At 43.4% G+C, this 20,671-nt stretch overlaps 1 protein-coding gene across 3 annotated transcripts in view; it reads right to left on the bottom strand.

Annotated features, from left to right (window-relative positions):
* Positions 1-20,395, bottom strand: part of TAOK1 (TAO kinase 1) — a 171,517-nt gene extending 151,122 nt beyond the window's left edge. For 2 of the 3 annotated variants that reach the window (XM_074388433.1, XM_039476870.2), the window contains exon 1: positions 19,729-20,395. The gene's annotated coding sequence lies outside the window, so the exon portion shown is untranslated. Of the gene's footprint in view, positions 1-1,220; positions 2,442-19,728 lie in introns of those variants that run through there. The other variant, XM_074388432.1, reaches the window with a different exon arrangement.
* Positions 20,396-20,671: the final 276 nt, after the last annotated feature.

Below are 20,671 nucleotides of genomic sequence, written 5' to 3' on the forward strand. Positions count from 1 at the left end.
CAGGAGGCTGAGGCAGGAGAACTGATTGAACCTGGGAGGCAGAGGTTGCAGTGAGACGAGATCACGCCACTGCACTCCAGCCTGGGCAACAGAGCAAGACTTGCAACAGAGCAAGACTCCGTCCATATCAAAAATAAATAAATACATAAATAAAACCTTATTGCCAGGTGCAGTAGCACACACCTGTAATACCACCACTTTGGGAGGCTGAGGCAGGAGTATCACTTGAGCTCAGGAGTTTGAGACCAGCCTAGGCAATATGGCAAGTCTAGGAAGGCATCAAATCTGACTCATTTCTGTATCCTGGCACAGTATCTACAAAAATCTCTACAAAAAATCAAAACATTCATCAAGGATGAATGACAGCATGCACCTGCAGTCCTAGCTATTTGGGAGGAGGCTGAAGCAGTAGGATCACTTAAGCCCAAGGGTTCGAGGCTGCAGCGCATGCCACTGCACTCCTGCAGCCTGGGTGAAAGAGCCAGACTTTGCCATGACAAAAACAAAACAAAACATGTTATTAACATTGAACTAGGTAGTTAAATAAGCAGAAACTTTTACAAAAGATTAAGAAGATGAGTTCAATTTAGGTATGTTCACCCCAATATGTCTTCAAGAAGAGTTAAGATTCTCGGCTGGGCATTGTGGCTCATGCCTGTAATCCCAGCACTGTGGGAGGCCAAGGCAGGCGAACTGCTTGAGCCCAGGAGTTTGTGACCAGCCTGTGGAACACAGCAAAACCCCATCTCTACAAAAAAACACAAAAATCAGCCAGCTGTGGTGGTGGGCACCTGTAGTCCCAGTTACTAGGGAGGCTGAAGTGGAAGGATCACCTGAACCTGGGGAGGTCGAGGTTGCAGTGAGCCATGACTGTACCCCTGCACTCCAGCCTGGGCAACAGAGTAAGACTCTGTCTTTTAAAATTAATTAATTAATTAATTAATAATAAAAGATATCTTAGGCAATTGGATATAAAGGATGGAGTTGGGAAATCAGCAGGATAAGAGTGAGACAGAGAAAAGCTTTGTGTTGAGAGACACCTACTGTTAAATGCAGTCAGAAAGAACAACCAGTAAAATAAAAATTTTAAGAAGAAAGATAGGCATGGTGTTTCATGCCTGTAATCCCAGCACTTTGGAAGCACAAAACAGGAAAATTACTTAAGGCCAGGAGTTCAAGACCAGCCTGTGCAACACAGCAAATTCCATCCCTATACATGCCTGTAGTCAGTCCTAGCTTCTTAGGAGGCTGAGGTGGACCACTTGAGCCCAGGAGTTCAAGACTGAAGTGAGCTATGACAGTATTACTGCACTGTAGCCTGGTCAAAGGAGCAAGACCCTGTCTGTAAAAAAACACAGAAAGAACTATAAGAGGTACAGGAATGTTCTATACCTTGTTATTTGTGGTGGTTACATGAACATATACATCTGTAAAAATTCAATAGGCTTACACTTCATATTTATGCACTTTGCTGCATTAATTATTATACCTCAATTAAACAGTTTTTAAAAAAGAAAAATGGCTAAGCATGGTGGCTCACACCTGTAATCCCAGCACTTTGGGAGGTTGAGGTGTGAAGAACGCTTGAGCCCGAGTTCAAGATCAGCCTAGATGACACGGAGAAACCCTGTCTCTATGAAAATTAGCTGGCCATGGTGGTATACACCAGTAGTCCCAGCTGCTTGGTTAGAGGCGTTGTAAGGGGTGGGTAGTGCACTCCTGTGGTCTCAGCTACTCTGAGGTGAGAGGATTGCTTGAGCCAGGGAGGTCAAGGCTACAGTGAGCCATGATTGTGCCACTGTACTCCAGCCTGAGCAAAAGAGTGAGACCCTGTCTCAAAAAAGAAAAGCAAAAAGATAGGGTCCAAAAGTACCTTTTCAGCTTCATTTTACCAAATAGCCATCCCAAATCACATAAATAACCTATAGCCACAAATGATCAGTAATCACCCTCTTCGATATTGCTCATTCATGCTCTCAGGTATATAATACTCTTTCCACTTTTATTATTTTTTTAAGACCCATATAAAATCTCACTCCCTCAGGAGTCACTACTCCTAAACACCCCTTAACTCTTAACTCTACCTGTATAACAGCTAAATAAGTTCTCAGTCAGTTGATTTCGTTCCCTAGGGGACATTTGGCGATATCTGAAACATTTTTTGATCATCACAACTGTGGGTAATGCTACTGGCATCTAATGGATAAAAGCCAGTGATGCTGCAAAATATCCTATAATGCATAGCACAGATCCCCACAACAATGTAAAAAAACAGAGAAAGAACTATAAGAGGTACAGGAATGTTCTATGCCTTGTTACTTGTGGTGGTTACAGGAACATATACATCTGTAAAAATTCAATAGGCTTACACTTCATATTTATGCACTTTGCTGCATTAATTATTATACCTCAATTAAACAGTTTTAAAAAAAGAAAAATGGCTAAGCAAAATGGCTAAAAAAAAAAAAAAAAAAAAAACATAAAAACCAGGAGTTCTCCAGAGAACAGGCATCCAGAGAGGCATCCTGGGAGAGCGGGCGGAGTAAGCGGGGGCCCCCGGACTGGAGGCTCGAGAGCTCCAACAGGAAGATGGCTTCACGGAGGTCTGAAGAGAAGGAGGCCGGCAAGATCTGAACCTGTCTCCGGGTGCTGTAAATAGTCTGATAAACATTCACACCGTCTAAAATTACCCTTTATATTTGCTGAATATAACTCATCTTTTGTAGTTTAAAATTTCTATTGTTTTGGAGCTAGCTGTGAGTTTCTAGAATTGTACAGAGTTGCTCCTGTGTTTTGGGGTCATGTTGAGTAGGAATAAATAAATATGAAGACTGCAAAAAAAAAAAAAAAAAAATGGCAATACTGCCATGGTTGGGAAAACCTGCACTAAACTATTGTATGTATTTACTTGCAAGCCTGTATCCCTACTAAACTACAAAATGGGAGGGATCAAGTCTTACTCATTTCTGTATACTGGCACAGTATCAAGAAAATAACATACCGGCCGGGCGCTGTGGTTCACGCCTGTAATCCCAGCACTTTGGGAGGCCGAGGCGGGTGAATCACAAGGTCAAGAGATCGATACCATCCTGGTCAACATGGTGAAACCCCATCTCTACTAAAAAAAAAAATACAAAAATTAGCTGGGCATGGTGGTGTGCGCCTATAGTCCCAGCTACTCAGGAGGCTGAGGCAGGAGAATTGCTTGAACCCAGGAGGCGGAGGTTGTGGTGAGCCGAGATCGTGCCATTGCACAACAGCGAAACTCCGTCTCAAAAAAGAAAAAAAAAATAACATACCAAAAAAATTTATTAATAAATATAGATGTGTCATTACTGAACCTATTTTAATAACCACACTGCCTAGAATGCAGCATTCAAAAGATAAAAGAAATACATGCTTGATTGATGAATCTTACTTTGATATGAAGGCCACCTAACTTACTGGCTAAACTGGTGGTCTTTTTTTCTTTTTTTTTTTCCCCCTTTTTAAGGTGGAGTCTCACTCTGTCTCCCAGGTTGGAGTCCAGTGGCTCCATCTCAGCTCACTGCAATCTTTGCCTCCAGGGTTCAAGTGATTCTCCTACCTCCACCTCCCAAGTACCTGGGATTACAGTTGAGAGTCACCACACCCAGCTAATTTTTGCATTTTTAGTAGAGACAGGGTTTCACCTTTTTGGCCAGGCTGGTCTCAAACCCCTGATCTCAGGTGATTTGCCTGCCTTGGCTTCCCAAAGTGCTGGGACTTCAGGTGTGAGCCACCAGACCTGGCCTAAATTGGTGTTCTTTATTTTATTTTTTTGAGATGGAGTCTCACACTGTCACCCAGGCTGGAATGCAGTGGCATGATCTTAGCCCACTGCAACCTTAACCTCCCAGGTTCAAGCGATTCTCCTGCCTCAGTCTCCCAAGCAGCTGGGATTACAGGCACGCCCACCACGACCGGTGAATTTTTGAATTTTTAGTAGAGACGTTGTTTCTCCATGCTGGTCAGGCTGAGTCTCAAACTCCCAACCTCGTGATCCACCCACCTCGGCCTCCCAAAGTGCTGGGATTACAGGCATGAACCACTGCACCCAGCCAATTGGTGGTTTTTAAAAGCAAATTCCATCAATCACTATTTTTACTTGGTGTTTTCATAGTACATAACAACAAATTACAAATTATAACTACCTGAATATCTCTCAAGAGTATTAAATTAAAATTGATTTCCAAATTTACTGCAGCATGAGTAAACCAACTGGCTTAATGACTGTGCTCCAAAAGGATTTTTAAAAGGACACAGTTTCAGTTGGGCATGGTGGCGCACACCTGTAATCCCAGCACTTTGGGAGGCTGAGGCGAGCGGATCATAAGGTCAAGAAATCAAGACCATCCTGGCCAACATGGTGAAACCCTGTCTCTACCAAAAATACAAAAGTTAGCTGGGCGTGGTGGTGCATGCCTACAGCCCCAGCTACTCAGGAGGCTGAGGCAGGAGAATCGCTTGAACCCAGGAGGCAGAGGCGGTTGTGAGCCGAGACTGCACTACTGCACTCCAGCCTGATGAAAGAGCAAGACTCTGTCTCAAAAAAAATAAAAATAAAAAATAAAAAATTCTAGGTCTAAAATGGTGCCTCACACCTGTAATACCAGTACTTTGGAAGACCAAGGCAGAGGATCACTTGAGCCCAGAAGCTGAGACCAGCCTGGGCCATGGCAAAATCCCGTCTCCACATATAATACAAAAAATTAGCCAAGGATGGTGATGCACACCTGTACTTAGAAGGCTGACATGGGAGGATCACTTGAGCCTGGGAGGCTGAAACTGCAGTTAGCCATGATAGCTGCCACTGTATGCCAGCCTGGATGACAGGGCAAGACCCTGTTTAAAAAAAAAAAAAAAAAAAAGGCCAGGCATTGTGGCTTACCTGTAATCCCAGCACTTTGAGAGGCTGAGGTGGGTGGATTACCTGAGGTCAGAAGTTCGAGACCAGCCTGGCCAATATGGTGTAATCCTATCTCTACTAAAAATACAAAAATTAGCCAGGTGTGGTGGTACATATCTGTAGGCCCGGCTACTTGGGAGGCTGAGGCAAGAGAATCGTTCGAACCCAGGACGCAGAGGCTGCAGTGAGCCACGATCACCCCACTGCACTCCAGCCTGGGTAACAGAGCAACTCCATCTAAAAAGAAAAGAAAATTCAAATTCAAGCTCCTTGATTCCTATTGAAAAGCACAAAACTTACAAATTAAGCCCAACATGATGATAAACATTTTAAAAATAATTTCACAAATCACAGTTGGCCCTGTTTATAGGCAGAAATCTAACCTAACCTAATTTAATTCCAATACAAAAACTACTAAATGCAGAAAACATTAAAACCACCACCATCCATTTCATATGTATTCAATCAAAGGAAGAACAAACTGATTTGGCAATAATCCATTATTCAGGGGTTTGATATGACATCTTTCACCACAGCAATAAACTTGTGAAATGTATTCTTCTAACTTGACTTATCCATCTAATACGTATTAAATTCATAACAAACCTCATGTCAACTGTATTTCTATTTTCCTGTAAAACTATGCTATTCTTGAATGTAGTGGCTTTCTCCAACCAGTTTATTCTATTTTTTTTATAATCAATTCAATCAAAATATCATGCAAACAAATAAATATCCAAATTCTATCTTTTCCGTTATCAATCAAATTTCTCTACTAGAGAGCATTGCTTTCATGTTATTGTTTGTTTTTTAACACAGGGTCAAAGAAGCTGGAGTACAGTGGCCTGATTAAGGTTTGCTGCATCCTTGACCTCCTGGGCTCAAGTGATCCTCCTGTCTGAGCCTCCCGAGTAGATGAGATTACAGGCATCAACCACCAGGTGCAGGAAATTTTTTTTTTTAACCATTATTATTATACCTTTTATTGAAACAGTGTCTTACTACGTTGCCCAGGCTGGTCTTGAACTCCTGGCCTCAAGCAAACCTTCTGCCTCAGCCTCCCAAAATGCTGGGATTACAGACTAAGTCACCACAACCAGTCATTCCTCTTTTTTTTTTTTTTTTTTTGAAACAGAGTCTTGCTCTGTTGCCCAGGTTGGAGTGCAATGGTGCCATCTCAGCTCACTGCAACCTCTGTCACCCGGGTTCAAGCGATTTTCCTGCCTCAGCCTCTGAAGCAGCTTGTATTACAGGCATGCACCACCATGCCTGGCTAATTTTTGTATTTTTAGTAGAGACGGGGTTTCACCGTGTTAGCCAGGATGGTGTCAAACTCCTGACTTCGTGATCCCCCACCTCAGCCTCCCAAAGTGCTAGGATTACAGGCATGAGCCATGGCACCTGGCCCATTTCTTTTTCAGATAGAAATATTTTCATGTATTTTCCTTTTTACAACCTTTTTATTCTTTTTTTTTAGACAGAGTCTTGCTTTGTTACCCAGGCTGGAGTGCAGTGGCACGATCTCACCTCACTACAACCTCTGCCTCCTAGGTTCAAGCGATTCTCCTGCCTCAGCCTCCTGTGTAGCTGAGACTACAGGTGCCTACCACAACACTTGCCTAATTTTTGTATTTTTAGTATAGACAGGGTTTCACCATGTTGGCCAGACTGGTCTCAAACTCCTGACATAGAGTGATCTGCCACCTCAGTCTCCCAAAGTGCTGGGATTACAGAAGTAAGCCACCACACCTGGCCAACTTTTTTATTATTGATTAAAGATTTATGGCATTGGCCAGGCGCGGTGGCTCACGCCTATAATCCCAGCACTTTGGAAGGCCAAGGCAGGTGGATCACGAGATCAAGAGATGGAGACCATCCTGGTCAACATGGTGAAACCCCGCCTCTACTAAACATACAAAAATTAGCTGGGCATGGTGGCGCACGCCTGTAGTCCCAACTACTCGGGAAACTGAGGCAGGAGAATTGCTTGAACCCAGGAGACAGAGGTTGCGGTGAGCCGAGATCACGCCATTGCACTCCAGCCTGGGTAACAAGGGCGAAACTCTGTCTCCAAAAAAAAAAAAAAAGATTTATGGCATTATTTTATAGAATTGGACATTCATACATAAAACGCAAAAATACTTTGTCACTACCCAAACTGAAGATAAAATGATCTTTTAATTATGCAATCTTCAAATTACTTGGTTCTTTTCTAGAGAATTAAAATATCATTATCACTAGTAACTACATATCAAAGTAAAGAATCTAGGCCAGGCATGGTGGCTCACACCTGTAATCCTAGCACTTTGGTAAGCTGAGGTATGAAGACTTCTTCAGTGCAGGAGGTCAGGGCCTCAGTGAGATGTGATTGTGCCACTACACTCCAGCCTGGGTGACAGAGCAAGACCTTGTCTCAAACACAAAAACAAAAAAGAATCTGAAAGTGAGCACATTATATTGCCCCTCTAGGACTCAGAAATCTAATTCTAGTAAATTCCAGTAAATAAAACCAACTGTAATACCATACTCCTATCATGTAATGGCCCCATCATCATCTACCATTTACACAGCAGGAGATTACTTAAATACTATATATTAAATAAAACAACATATACTATACAAAGTTTCTGTGCAACAATGATGAGCAAAGTTTCTTTACCAAGTACAATCAAGGATATGGATGCTTTTGGCAAAAAGACAAAGCTTTTCCAATTTTCAGTAACAATACATTTCCCAAGTCTAAAAACGGAAAAACCTTTACCTTGTTTAGTAATGGTGTTCATCAACTTTTTCTGAAACCTCTTTCTCCGTCTCAGTGGAAACAAATTGTAAGAAATGAATCCAAAATACAAACTACAGGCTTGTAACTACTACCATGAGTAAATTAAAAACATCAACTAAAACATAAATACTATGGTTAGATGTAACACACTGTACCACATTAAATTTTTTTTTGAGACAGAATCTCACTCTGTCACCCAGGATGGAGTGCGGTGGCATGATCTTGGCTCAATGCAACCTCTGCCTCCCAGGTTCAAGCGATTATCCTGTTCTCAGCCTCCCTAGTAGCTGGGATTACAGGCTCCCACCACCACCAACAGCTAATTTTTTTGTATTTTTAGTAGAGACAGGGTTTCAGCATGTTAGCCAGGCTGGTTTTTAATCTCTGATCTCAAGTGATCCACCCACTTTGGCCTCCCAAAGTGCTAGGATTACAGGTGTGAGCTACCATGCCAGGCCTGATATTTTTTAAATATACTTAGTCACATAATAATTTTATGAACAGACATATTTCAATATGGTTAAATTAAATCTATATATGCTCCCAAATAAGAATAAAAGGTATTTTCTTAATATGCACCAAATGAAAAGTTTTCAGCCAGGCGAGGTGGCGCATGCCTATAATCCCAGCACTTATGGAGGCCGAGGCAGGCAGATCACTTGAGCCAAGTAGTTAGAGACCAGCATAGGAAATGTGGTCTCATCTCTACAAAAAATACCAAAAAATCAGTCAAGTATGGTGGCGCATGCCTGTAGTTCCAGCTACTTGGTAGACTGAAGTAAAAGGATCACCTGAGCCTGGGAAGTCAAGGTTCCAGTGAGCCATGATCGTGCCACTGGCCTCCAGCATAGGGAAGCGGAGTGAAACCATCTTAAAAAAATAAATAAATAAAAATAAAAAATAAAGTCTTCTTTTTTAAAAAAATTCTGCAATTCATGAAAAACTGCACTCACACATAGCATGTGACATTAGATACCTGATAACACATACAAAAACCTCAGAAGTTACCATGATTACCCAAAACTGCTGGTACCCTTGCCAGGATCTTTAAGACAAAGTCCTCGCCATCTCCCAAGCTATTAGTATATTTACCTTTCCTAGGTAAATATACCCAATACGACCACCAAATAGACTAGAGATGAATGAGTAGAGATCAAAGGAGAGTTGTTGAAAGAAAAGGAAAAGGCAAACTAAAACAAGCATATTTCAGAGACAGCAGAGTAGAAGTAAAAGGGATACGGTAAAAAAAAAAAAAAAAAGAAATTTTAGGCCAGGCACAGTGGCTCATGTAATTCCAGCAATTTGGGAGGCCATGGTGGGCAGATCACTTGAGGTCAGGAGTTGAAGACCAGCCAGGGCAACAAGATGGCGAAACCCTGTCCCTAACAAAAAAGACAAAAATTAGCCCAGCATCATGGCACAGCTACTCAGGAGGCTGAGGTGGGAGGATTGCTTGAGCCCAAGAGGCAGAAGTTTCAGTGAGCCATGATCACCCCACTGCACTCCAGCCTGGGCAACAGAGTAAAACCCTATCTTAAAAAAAAAAAAAAAAAAAAAAGGGCCAGGCGCAGTGGCTCAAGCCTGTAATTCCAGCACTTTGGGAGGCCGAGGCAGGTGGATCACGAGGTCGAGAGATCGAGACCATCCTGGTCAACATAGTGAAACCCCGTCTCTACTAAAAATACAAAAAATTAGCTGGGCATGGTGGCGCGTGCCTGTAATCCCAGCTACTAAGGAGGCTGAGGCAGGAGAATTGCCTGAACCCAGGAGGCGGAGGTTATGGTGAGCCGAGATGGCGCCATTGCACTCCAGCCTGGGTAACAAGAGTGAAACTCTGTCTCAAAAAAAAAAAAAAAAAGAGAGAGAGAGAAAAGAAAAAGAAAGAAAGTAATATGGTTTGGCTCTGTGTCCCCACCCAAATCTCATGCTGAACTATAATCCCCAAAATTGGAGGAGGGACCTGGTGGGAGGTGACTAGATAATAGGGGTAGATTTCCCCTTTGCTGTTCTAGTTGGTAGTGAGTTCTCAGGAGATAAGGTTGTTGGAAAGTTTGTAGCACTTCCCCCTTCACTCGCTTGACTGTGTGCGCACACACATGCAGTCTCTCTCTCTCCTGCCAGCCATGAGAAGATATGCCTGCTTCCCCTTCTGCTATGATGGTAAGTTTTCTGAGGTCTCCCAAGATGCAGATGCCTGTATAGCCCACAGACTCATGAGCCGATTAAACCTATTTTCTTTATAAATTACCCAGTCTCAGGTATGTCTTTACAACAGCGTAAGAACAAACTAATACAGAAATTTTTTTAATTGTAACTGGGTACCCAGAACATATAAAAATGTGGCAAACTGCAGTAGCTCACACCTGTAATACCAGCACTTTGGGAGGCCAAGGCAAGAGGATAACTTAAGCTCAGGAGTTTGAGACTATCCTGGGCAACATAGAAAAACCCTGTCTGTACAAAAAAATTTTTGTAAAAATTAGCCAGCATGGTGATGCACATCTGTAGTCCCAGTTACTCAGAAGGCTGAGATGCGAGAATCGTTTGAGCCAGGAGGTGGAGGCCACAATGAGCAACAATCACAACACTGCCCTCCAGCCTGGGCAACAGAGCAAGACCCTGCATCAAAAAAAAAAAGCCAACAAAAGTTTCCCATAATAATTCTTGCCCTTACTTTATGAACCACACTGACACTCCCCATTACTTTTAAAAATTATTATTGTGACTCACTAAATTGAATTTACAAGCCATTAATATATCACAACCTAAAGTTTGAAAGCACTGACTTGGAGAAACTAAAAACCATAGGAAAGTCCTTGTTTTCCTACGAATATCTAGCTTGAGAAAACTATTCAGAAGGTAGATTTTTCCCAGGGCTGATATACTGTCTTACTGGCACATAATAATCACTTAAAGTTTGTTGAATTAATACATTTTGGAATATAAACCACTTTCAAGGTAAGGACATACCCACAAAAGATGTCTAAATAAAAAGGTTAGACGAACATGGGTACTCTGAATGCCTTCAAAGCCAGGGATGGTGAAAAGAGCTCCAGGAGGTAGAAGAGGGATACCAAATGTTTCTTAAATAAACAAAGGAAGTACTAGAAAAGAAATGTAATTGCTTTTTTTTTTTTTTTTTGAAACCAAGTTTTGCTCTCGCTGCCCAGGCTAGAGTGTAATTTCAGCTCACTGCAGCCTCTGCCTCCCGAGTTCAAGCGATTCTCCTGCCTCAGCCTCTCAAGTAGCTGGGACTACAGGCGTCCACCACCACATCCAGCTAGTTTTTGTATTTTTAGTAGAGACAGTGTTTCACCACATTGGCCAGGCTCATCTCGAACTCCTGAACTCAAGTAATCTAATCTGCCCACCCCACTGGCCTCCCAAAGTGCTGCAATTACAGGCATGAGCCACCACACCTGGCCTGAAATGTTATTTCTTTCTTTTTTTTTTTTTAAAGACGGGGTTTCACCATGTTGGTGAGGCTGGTCTTGAACTCCCGACCTCAGATGATCCGCCCACCTTGGCCTCCAAAGTGCTTGGATTGCAGGCGTTAGCCACTGTGCCCAGCCTGAAATGTCATTTCTTAAGACAGGCTTGAACTTGAACTCAGGAGATCAAGACCAACCTGGGCAACATAGTGAGACCTTGTCTATACTAAAAATTTTCTTAATTAGCCAGGTATGGTGGTACATGCCTGTAGTCCTAGCTGCTGAGGTGGCTGAGGCGGGAGGATCATTTGAGCCCAGGAGATTGAGGCTGCAGTGAACTTTAATCTCACTACTACACTCCAACCTGAGTGACAGAGCAAGACTCTATCCCAAAAGAAAAAAAAAAAAAACAAAAAACTCCCATTACTATTAAGTACTACATAGTAGCCCATTACAGGTGCAAGAAGTTACAAAGCTACCTTGTTAGTCTGAAAAAATATGTCAAACTCCAAACATATAAATCTAATATCAAATCAAAATTACATAACGCAACTCATCCTTAAATATTAGACTCTCCCCAGCACTTTGGGAGGCCAAGGCAGGTGGAATCACTTGAGCTCAGGAGTTTGATACTAGCCTGGGCAATATGGCAAAGCCCCATCTCCACAAAAAATACAAAAATTAGCCGTGTGGTATCATCTGCCTGCAGCCCTAGCTACTTGCAGGGGCAGAGGTGGGTAGATCACTTGAGCCTGGAAGGTCAAGGCTGCAGTGAGCCAAGATCGTCCCACTGCACTCCAGCCTGGGCAACAGGAGTGAGACCCTGACTCAAAAAAAAAAAAAAAAAGACTTATGTACATATAAAAATTTATATTTATTAGGCAGCTAGTATGTGATAGCCAACAATTTATCAAGTATTAGTATGTATCAGGCAGCAAGTACTTAGCAAGCATTATCCTATTTAAACCCAGTATATACTATCTTCACATTAAAGGGCACAGTGGCTCACGCCTGGGCACTTTGGGAGGCTGAGGCAGTGGATCACCTGAGGTCAGGATTTCAAGACCAGACTTGCCATGTGGTGAAACCCCATCTTTACTAATAATAGAAAAAAATTAGTCAGGTGTGGTGGCACACGCCTGTAATCCCAGTTACTTGGGAGGCTGAGGCAGAAGAATTGCTTGAACCCGGGAGACGGAGGTTGCAGTGAGCTGAGATCATACCATTGTACTCCAGCCTACGCAGTGATCGAAAACTCTGTCTTAAAAAAAAAAAAAAAGAAAAGAAAAGAAAAGAAAAAGTGAGGCATAAATAGTTAAATGAAGAAGTTACCACAGGCCTGCGACTGTGGCTCACGCTTGTAATCCCAGCTCTTGAGGAGACTGAGGAGGTAGGATTGCCTTAGCCCATGAGTTTGAGATCAGGTTGGGCAACACAGAGAACCCATTTTTACAAAAAACTTAAAAATAAGCCCAGCATGGTAGCACAGGCCTATAGTCCCAGCTACTCATGGCTCTGAGCCCAGAAGGTAGAGGTTGCTGTGAGGCATGACTGTGCCACTGTACTTCCACCTGGGTAACAGAGCAAGACCCTGTCTCAAAACAAACAAACAAACAAACAAACAAAACTTGTAGTTACACATTTCCACTAGTAAATGGTGACATATATATACATTTTTTTTTTTTTTTTTTGAGACAGAGTCTTGCTCTGTCGCCCAGGCTAGAGTGCAGTGGTGTGATCTCAGCTCACTGCAACCTCCACCTGCAGGGTTCAAGCAATTCTCCTGCCTCAGCATCCCAAGTAGCTGGGACTACAGGTACAAGCTACCACATCTGGCTAATTTCTTGTATTTTTAGTAAAGACAGGGTTTCACCATGCTGGCCAGGCTGGTCTCAAACTCCTGACCTCATGATCCACCTGCCTCAGCCTCCCAAAGTGCTGGGATTACAGGCGTGAGTCACTGCACTGAGCCTTTTTTTTGAGTCTCACTCTGTCACCCAGGCTGGAGTGCAGTGGTAGGATCTCAGCTCTCTGCAACCTCTGCCTCCCAGGTTCAAATGGTTCCCCTGCCTCAGCCTTTCGAGTAGCTGGGACTACAGACGTGTGCCACCATGCCCAGCTAATTACTGTATATTTAGTAGGGACGGGATTTCGTCATTTTGGCCAGGCTGGTCTCAAACTCTTGACTTCGGCTGATCCACCCGCCTTGGCCTCCCAAAGTGCTGAGATTACAGGCATGAGCCACCGCACCTAGCCTTTTTTTTCTTTTCTTTTTTTTTTTTGAGACAGAGCTTTGCTCTGTTGCACAGGATAGAACGCAGTGGTGCAATCTCAGCTCACTGCAATCTCCACCTCCAAGGTTCCAGTGATTCTCTTGCCTCAGCCTTCTGAGTAGCTGGGATTACAAGTACACACCACTATACACGGCTAATCTTTTATATTTTTAGTAAAGACGGAGTTCTGCCACGCTGGCCAGGCTGGTCTCGAACTCCTGACCTCAAGTGATCCACCTGCCTGAGTCTCCCAAAGTGCTAGGATTACAGGCGTGAGCCACCATGCCTGGCCAACATTAATACATAGTAAGTGTATTGGCAGCTGCAAACCAGAAAGTTATGTTCCATCCTATTACTTGATTATATTTCTCAGAAACTAAACTTTGAATATCTTTCTAAACTTTGTAGTAATTCATCTACTTCTAAACCTGCATAAAACTATTTGATGGAATAATTTTATCAGAAGGAAAAATTAGCTTCTTTTCAGCTTTAAAGATAAGTTAGAAGGTAATTAAATGTCGTTATATTTAAATAATAACCTACAGTATAACTGTCACTGGCACTTTTAGCAGACTGTAATATATCTATTATGCAAGGTACTTAATAATTTGTACTTTTACTTATTTTATTTACATGCCAGGTACTTAACATTTTTTTTTCTTTTTTTGAGATGGAGTTTCACTCGTTACCCAGGCTGGAGTGCAGTGGCACGATCTCGGCTCACCGCAACCTCCACCTCCTGGATTCAAGCAATTCTCCTGCCTCAGCCTCCCGAGTAGCTGGAATTACAGGCATGCGTCACCATGCCCAGCTAATTTTTGTATTTTTAGTAGAGAAGGGGTTTCACCATGTTGACCAGGATGGTCTCGATCTCTTGACCTCGTAATCCACCCGCCTCGGCCTCCCAAAGTGCTGGGATTATAGGCTTGAGCCACCACGCCCAGCGGTACTTAACATTTTAAACACTCTTCTAACTTTTATAGGCTACTTAGTTTTGTTATCAGGAAGGTACAGCCTTAGACTATATTTTAGAACAAAAAGTCTGCTTCTGGCACAAACAGAATAGACTGATATAGAAATAACTGTTATCAAATGATGACAGAAACATCCCAAGGGAAAATCAACTGTTGCTAGTCCCTCTGTACAACTTTTTAATTCACATAGATTTTTAGAAGGTATGAGACATCTTTAATGAAATTAAACATCAATTTGTATTATTAAAAACTAAAATACTTTAACTTGACAATGGAATATAATGGAATGAACTAATACAGGTTGTATCCCCTCACATTTTATAATAGGAAAACCTGAAGTATAATTTTTAAAATCCAGCCATTAATAATAAGTATAGAAATCAGGCCAGGTGCAGTGGTTCATGTATGTAATCCCACCACTTTGGGAGGCCAAGGCAGGCAGATCGCTGGAGCTGAGGAGTTCAAGATCAGCCTGGGCAACATGGCAAAATCCCATCTCTACTAAAAAAAAATTAGCCAGATACAGTGGCACCTGTAGTGCCATCTTCTTGGGGAGCTGATGTGGGAGGAGCACTTGAACTGAAGAGGCTGAGGCTGCAATGAGGTGTGATTGCCCTACTGCACTCCAACCTGGATGACAGAGCAAAAACTCTGTCTCAAATTAAAAAATTTAAAAAAAAAAGCACACATACCTAAAGGCAGATAAGCATATGTTGGCCCTCTGCTTAATGAACATCTCAATCTTACGCAAAACTTTACTAGAAAAATAACACTTTTTAATTTGTTTTGTTTTGTTTTGAGATGGAATCTAGCTCTGTAGGTCAGGGGCCACTCCAGGCTGTAGTAGGGCAGTCTCGAGATATAAGCTCACTGCAACCCCCACCTCCTGGGTGCAAGCAATTCTCCTGCCTCAACCTCCCCAGTAACTGGGATTACAGGCACCTACCACCACGCCAAGCTAATTTGTTTTATTTTTGGTAGAGATGGGGTTTCACCATGTTGGCCAGGCTGGTTTTGAACTCTTGACCTCAGGTGATCCACCCACCTTGGCCTCCCAAAGTGCTGGAATTACAGGTATGAGCCACAACACGGGCTTTTGCTTTGTTTTTAGACAGTCTCATTCTGTTGCCAGGCTAGACTGCAGTGGCATGATCACAACTCACTGCAGCTTCCATCTTCTGGGCTCAAGCAATCCTCCCACGTTAGCCTCCCAGGTAGCTAGAACAAGCATGCACCATCATGCCCCACTAATATTTTCATTTTTCATGTCTCATTAATATTCTCACTATGTTGCCTAGGCTGGCCTCAAACTCCTAGGTTCAAGTGATTCCCTGCCTCAGTGTCCCAGTGTGCTGGTATAATAGACAATAAACCACCACACCTAGCCCCTGCTAATTAAATAAAAATTTTTTTGTAGAGATAGCGTCATACTGTGCTGCCCAGGCTACTCTTGAACTCCTGGCCTGAAGCAATCCTCCCACCTCAGCCTCCCAAAGTGCTGGGATTACAGGTGTGAGCCACTTTGCCCAGCCCAGAAATAACACTTTTTTTGAAGGGATTCGTTTACATATGATCCTCATCCAAACAGCAGCCCTCAACTAACATGTACCGAAAATGTTCCTAATTTCTGAAAGATTAAATTTGAATGAGTACCATTAATTGTTATAATAGAAATTACTGATAATGAAACAGATACAAATGAAAAATTAAGTGATTTTAATATACAAATAAGCCAAATGCAAAACACAGAATTATTTCCAGGTGAAAGAGATGAAAGACAGATTAACTTCAACTCTAATTTCAATGCCAACAACTGACCCCTAGATAACTTCTGGATTTACTACATATTCATGTCTACTAAGAACTGGCAAATTTTTAATATAAACCATACTCTTTTTTGTTTTTTTGAGACGGAGTTTCGCTCTTGTTACTCAGGCTGGAGTGCAATGGCGCGATCTCGGCTCACTGCAGCCTCCGCCTCCTAGGTTCAGGCAATTCTCCTGCCTCAGCCTCCTGAGTAGCTGGGATTACAGGCACGCGCCACCATGCCCAGCTAATGTTTTTTTTTTTTTTTGTATTTTTAGTAGAGACGGGGTTTCACCATGTTGACCAGGATGGTCTCGATCTCTTGACCTCGTGATCCACCTGCCTCAGCCTCCCAAAGTGCTGGGATTACAGGCGTGAGCCACCGAGCCCGGCCTATAAACCATACGCTTATGATTAGTTATGAGCATCCAGTCTTTCTAGTATCCTGTAACTAATGAGCTGCTTTCTTATCATTAAAATGGCTTCATAACATGGGACCAAATGTCATGTATATACCTTGTTACACAGAAAGCTTATTTTAGATCAACATCCATTCAATAATGTGCCATATCCACACTTTCCCCAAAATCAACATTATAAAAAATATGATAATTCTTTCTATTCAGTGCACTCATATTTTTGATCCTGTACACTGCTGTATTTCTTTAAAACCTCTCAGAGTTTAGATTCGTTTGCAATACTATCCTTTAGTTTGGAAGCAATGTTTTGTTACCATCAAAATAATCTTACTAAAAGCCTTTAAATCCAGCTGATTCTCAGAAATTCTTCCACCTTTAAAACATGAGAATTATAACCAAATTAACAATTCAGATATCAGAATGCCAAAAATTAAGTCATTAAAAGAGAATCCAGTGAAAGAGCCAGTTGTGAAAGAACAGGAAGTGATGTACACTGCCATTTTGTAGATGAACTATTTAGAAACATAAGAAGTGCCATACTAATCTGGAATCAACTCAGACTATTAGCTCTCAGCATTTTCTTTCTGCGGCATCAGAGGTCATCTGAAATAACCCTCAGGCAATTTTTCCTTAATAATGTATTTATCTAATTGAACATGAACACACTTTCCCGCTTTTAGGCAACATTTCTACCAGCTATGAAAGAGGTTTTTTTTTTTTCCAATTGTCTTGAAGAGTACTCCTTAGTTATAGCATGATGAAACAAAGCAAGTAAATAGTTAACCTACACCCTATGTAAATCCTTCAAGTTTTGTAGCCTTTACTGATAAATCTGCTCTGCCTACAACTTACCAAGGTAAAAGCAGCCACTCTACTGAGCAGTACACCTGGATCAACACATGCTAGTATATATGAATCAATTATCAACAAGCCATAATAATAGAGAATTAGATTTCCTGGCTTAATTTGCCACAAAGGAGAAAACTCTACATATCAACAACATGCAGCTTTGTCCCATGAAATAAATACTCAAATGAATAGTGTTATTTCAGTTCAATGAATTGAGATGACCATTAAAAGAGAATAAAGCAAAGAGAATTCCATCTTCTGAGAAAAAAAAAAATAAAATGTATTTAACATACCATGTCTCCTACATCAAAATCATGATATAAAATGACAGAAACTAAGTTCGTACCTAGCGCTGCTACTAACATCTTTATATCCCTATCTTAAAACAGGTTTCAGAATGCAACAAACACATCAAAAAAGGTCTACTAGACAACATTTAATGACAACATAAAATGTACATGGCATTTGGAGGTATTTAAAAATAAGTACCTAAGTAGAGCTTAAAACACTAAATACGCAAAAGACAACTCATAATCTGTAGATATTTTAATCTTCTTCCTCACTTTGTGAAAAAAATTATTTAATTCTATTAATAGTCATATGTGGAACATTTTGAAATCACGTCACCAGTATTCACTAAACACTTAAAAAGAAAAAAAATGTATCATCAGTACATGGAGATTTGAAAACTACTCTTTGGTCACAAAAAGCACTTGGCAGCACATTTCCAGAATGTTTAAATTTTTATTTATTTCTAGTCAACTAGGACAAAATCAACAAGTAGTACTGTAAACCAGATAAGATTGTTTTCAGACAAACATGATAGGAAGCAAAATAAGTGAAAAAATGACTGACTACAGATAATAGATTACAGAATAATTAGGCAGATTAATAAAAACAAAGCATCAGCTACCGAAAGGTTTGTAACCTAACCATTTTCAGAAAATTCCAATTTCAATATTATACATAATAGTATTAAGCCTAAAAATTTACAGCTTAGGGAGAAATGTTCATCAGACAGCCTGTCTGTATGTAACAATCGTTAATAATTTTTTTTTTGAGACGAAGTCTCACTCTGTCGCCCAGGCTGGAGTGCAATGGCACGATCTTGGCTCACTGCAACCTCCAACTCCCAGGTTCAAGCAATTCTCCTGCCTCAGCCTCCCGAGTAGCTGGGACTACAGGCGAGTGCCACCACGCCCGGCTAATTTTTTGTATTTTTAGTAGAGACAGGGTTTCAACGAGTTAGCCAGGATGGTCTCGATCTCCTGACCTCGTGATCCACCCACCTCAGCCTCCCAAAGTGCTGGGATTACAGGCGTGAGCCACTGTGCCCGGCCAGTAATTCTTGATGAACTATAAAAGTCATAGAAAAAAAGAAGGGAAATGAGGATGAGAAGGTACAAAATTATTTTATTTGAATTCTAACGAAAATCCAACCTGCTCACAAAAAAAAAAAAAATGTCAATCCAGACATCTCTCAAAAAGACATCAAAACTGTTCTAACATCAGCGGGGTCCCTCTCTAAAGGCCATGTCCCCCAACAATAACACCAGGAATAGATACAGATATACTTCCCATGGACAGATCTCAGGGAAAGAGTATTAAAATGGTACTGTCATGAATTTAAAACCAAAGGAAAAGGAGTAACCTTTTCAAGGGAAGCGCCATTACTTCCCTCTCCTGCTCCCCCTCCCTTCTGTGTATACATGGGTCTGTGTATGAAGAAACTGCCTTGGACTTCTGCAGCACTGCAGTAGACTAGAGGATGAGGAAGGGGGAAGGGTAGGGGGAGAGAAACGCTTCCATCACCCCTACAGAAGAGGGGTATAGATTTCCTGTGCTGGGGGGGTGGAATCCATCCTGCAAGCCACCCAGAGCAGTCTCTCTTCCCAAGAATCCATACACACTACAAAGGAGAAGGAGCAGGAGGAGCAGAAGGACCAGAGGGAAAGGGACCTCGTGCCTCTAAACCGGGGTGCACAGAAACCCAGTCTCCCAGTGAGGGCCACACCTTCCTCGAAACATCCCCTTCCACCACCCCTTCCGGTGACCCTCAGGAAAAAGGAATGAAATTACTCTCGCCCCTTAAAACGGGAGGGCGCCCAGCTCACCAGCCTCTTCACCCCACCCACAGAATCACAGACCCTCCTTGTCTCCCTCCCCCACCCCACCCCCACATCCCTTCTTCCACACACAGGCCCCAGTGGGCCGAATTTCCCCGCCCCCCTCCATAGCTCCCTTTCCCAAAGCAGAGGTGCCCTTACCCTTTCGCCGACAGGTCCGGGGCGGAGCGGGCAGGCGCAGCCCCCCTGCAGCGCTCCGGTAGCTGCTACCCTGGAGGGCGAGGAGTGAGGAGGAGGAGGGGGCCCGGCGACAGACCGCCGCCCCCCCCCCCGGAGCCCCAACGAGCCACCAAGCCCAAGCTCTGCAACAAGGGGGCGGGGGGGGGGCGAGGGGACGACCGGGGTCGAGGAGGCGCCCTCAGCTCTCGGGCTCAGTTAAGATGGCGCGGGGAAGTGCCGGGAGCCGTAGCAGCCGCCGCCGCCTCGGGGGAACCGGCCCGGGCCTCGGCCGCCTCTTGTCCTCACACAGCCGAGGCCCTCTCGGTCCCCCGCCGCGGCCCCTCGGCGGGCGGGCCCAGGCGCAGCCCTCCGCCACCACCACCACCCCTGGGAAGGGGGCGCTCACAAAGGGAAGAGAGGCCGCGGGCCGGCCGGCGGACGGCGGGGCGGGGTCCCCCGGGGCCGGGAGGCCTCAGATGTTCGCGAGTGCCTAGTGCTCTCGGCCCGCGAAGGGCACAGGGCGAACGGGACCCCTCCTCTCTCCTCAGGCAGACGGCGGCACCGACTCACTCTCTTTGCCACCCTCCCTCTCTCTGCCCGAGCCCTGAAGCCACAGAGCCCGGCCGCTGCCCAGGTTTTCCCCCCCTTCCCCGACACCACTCCCCTCCTCCCGACCGTCATCCCTCGTTTCCGATCTCGCGAGATTTCCTGCCTGACAGGCCCGATCCTGCGCGAGACACGACTGCACGCGCGCGCGCCCTCACGGGAGCGCGCAGCGCTTGCTACGGGCGGAGTCGTCTGGGTGGCCCGGAGTCCCAGCCTCTGTCCAGCATGGCCTCACTGAGTTCGCGGAGCTTCTAATTGCCACGCGGGCGTCAGGTGTATTCATTTCACCCCGGAGATCTGAAGAAGAGCTTATCTGCAC

The sequence above is a fragment of the Saimiri boliviensis genome, chromosome 17, assembly GCF_048565385.1.
Source record: "Saimiri boliviensis isolate mSaiBol1 chromosome 17, mSaiBol1.pri, whole genome shotgun sequence".
Taxonomy (NCBI): domain Eukaryota; kingdom Metazoa; phylum Chordata; class Mammalia; order Primates; family Cebidae; genus Saimiri; species Saimiri boliviensis.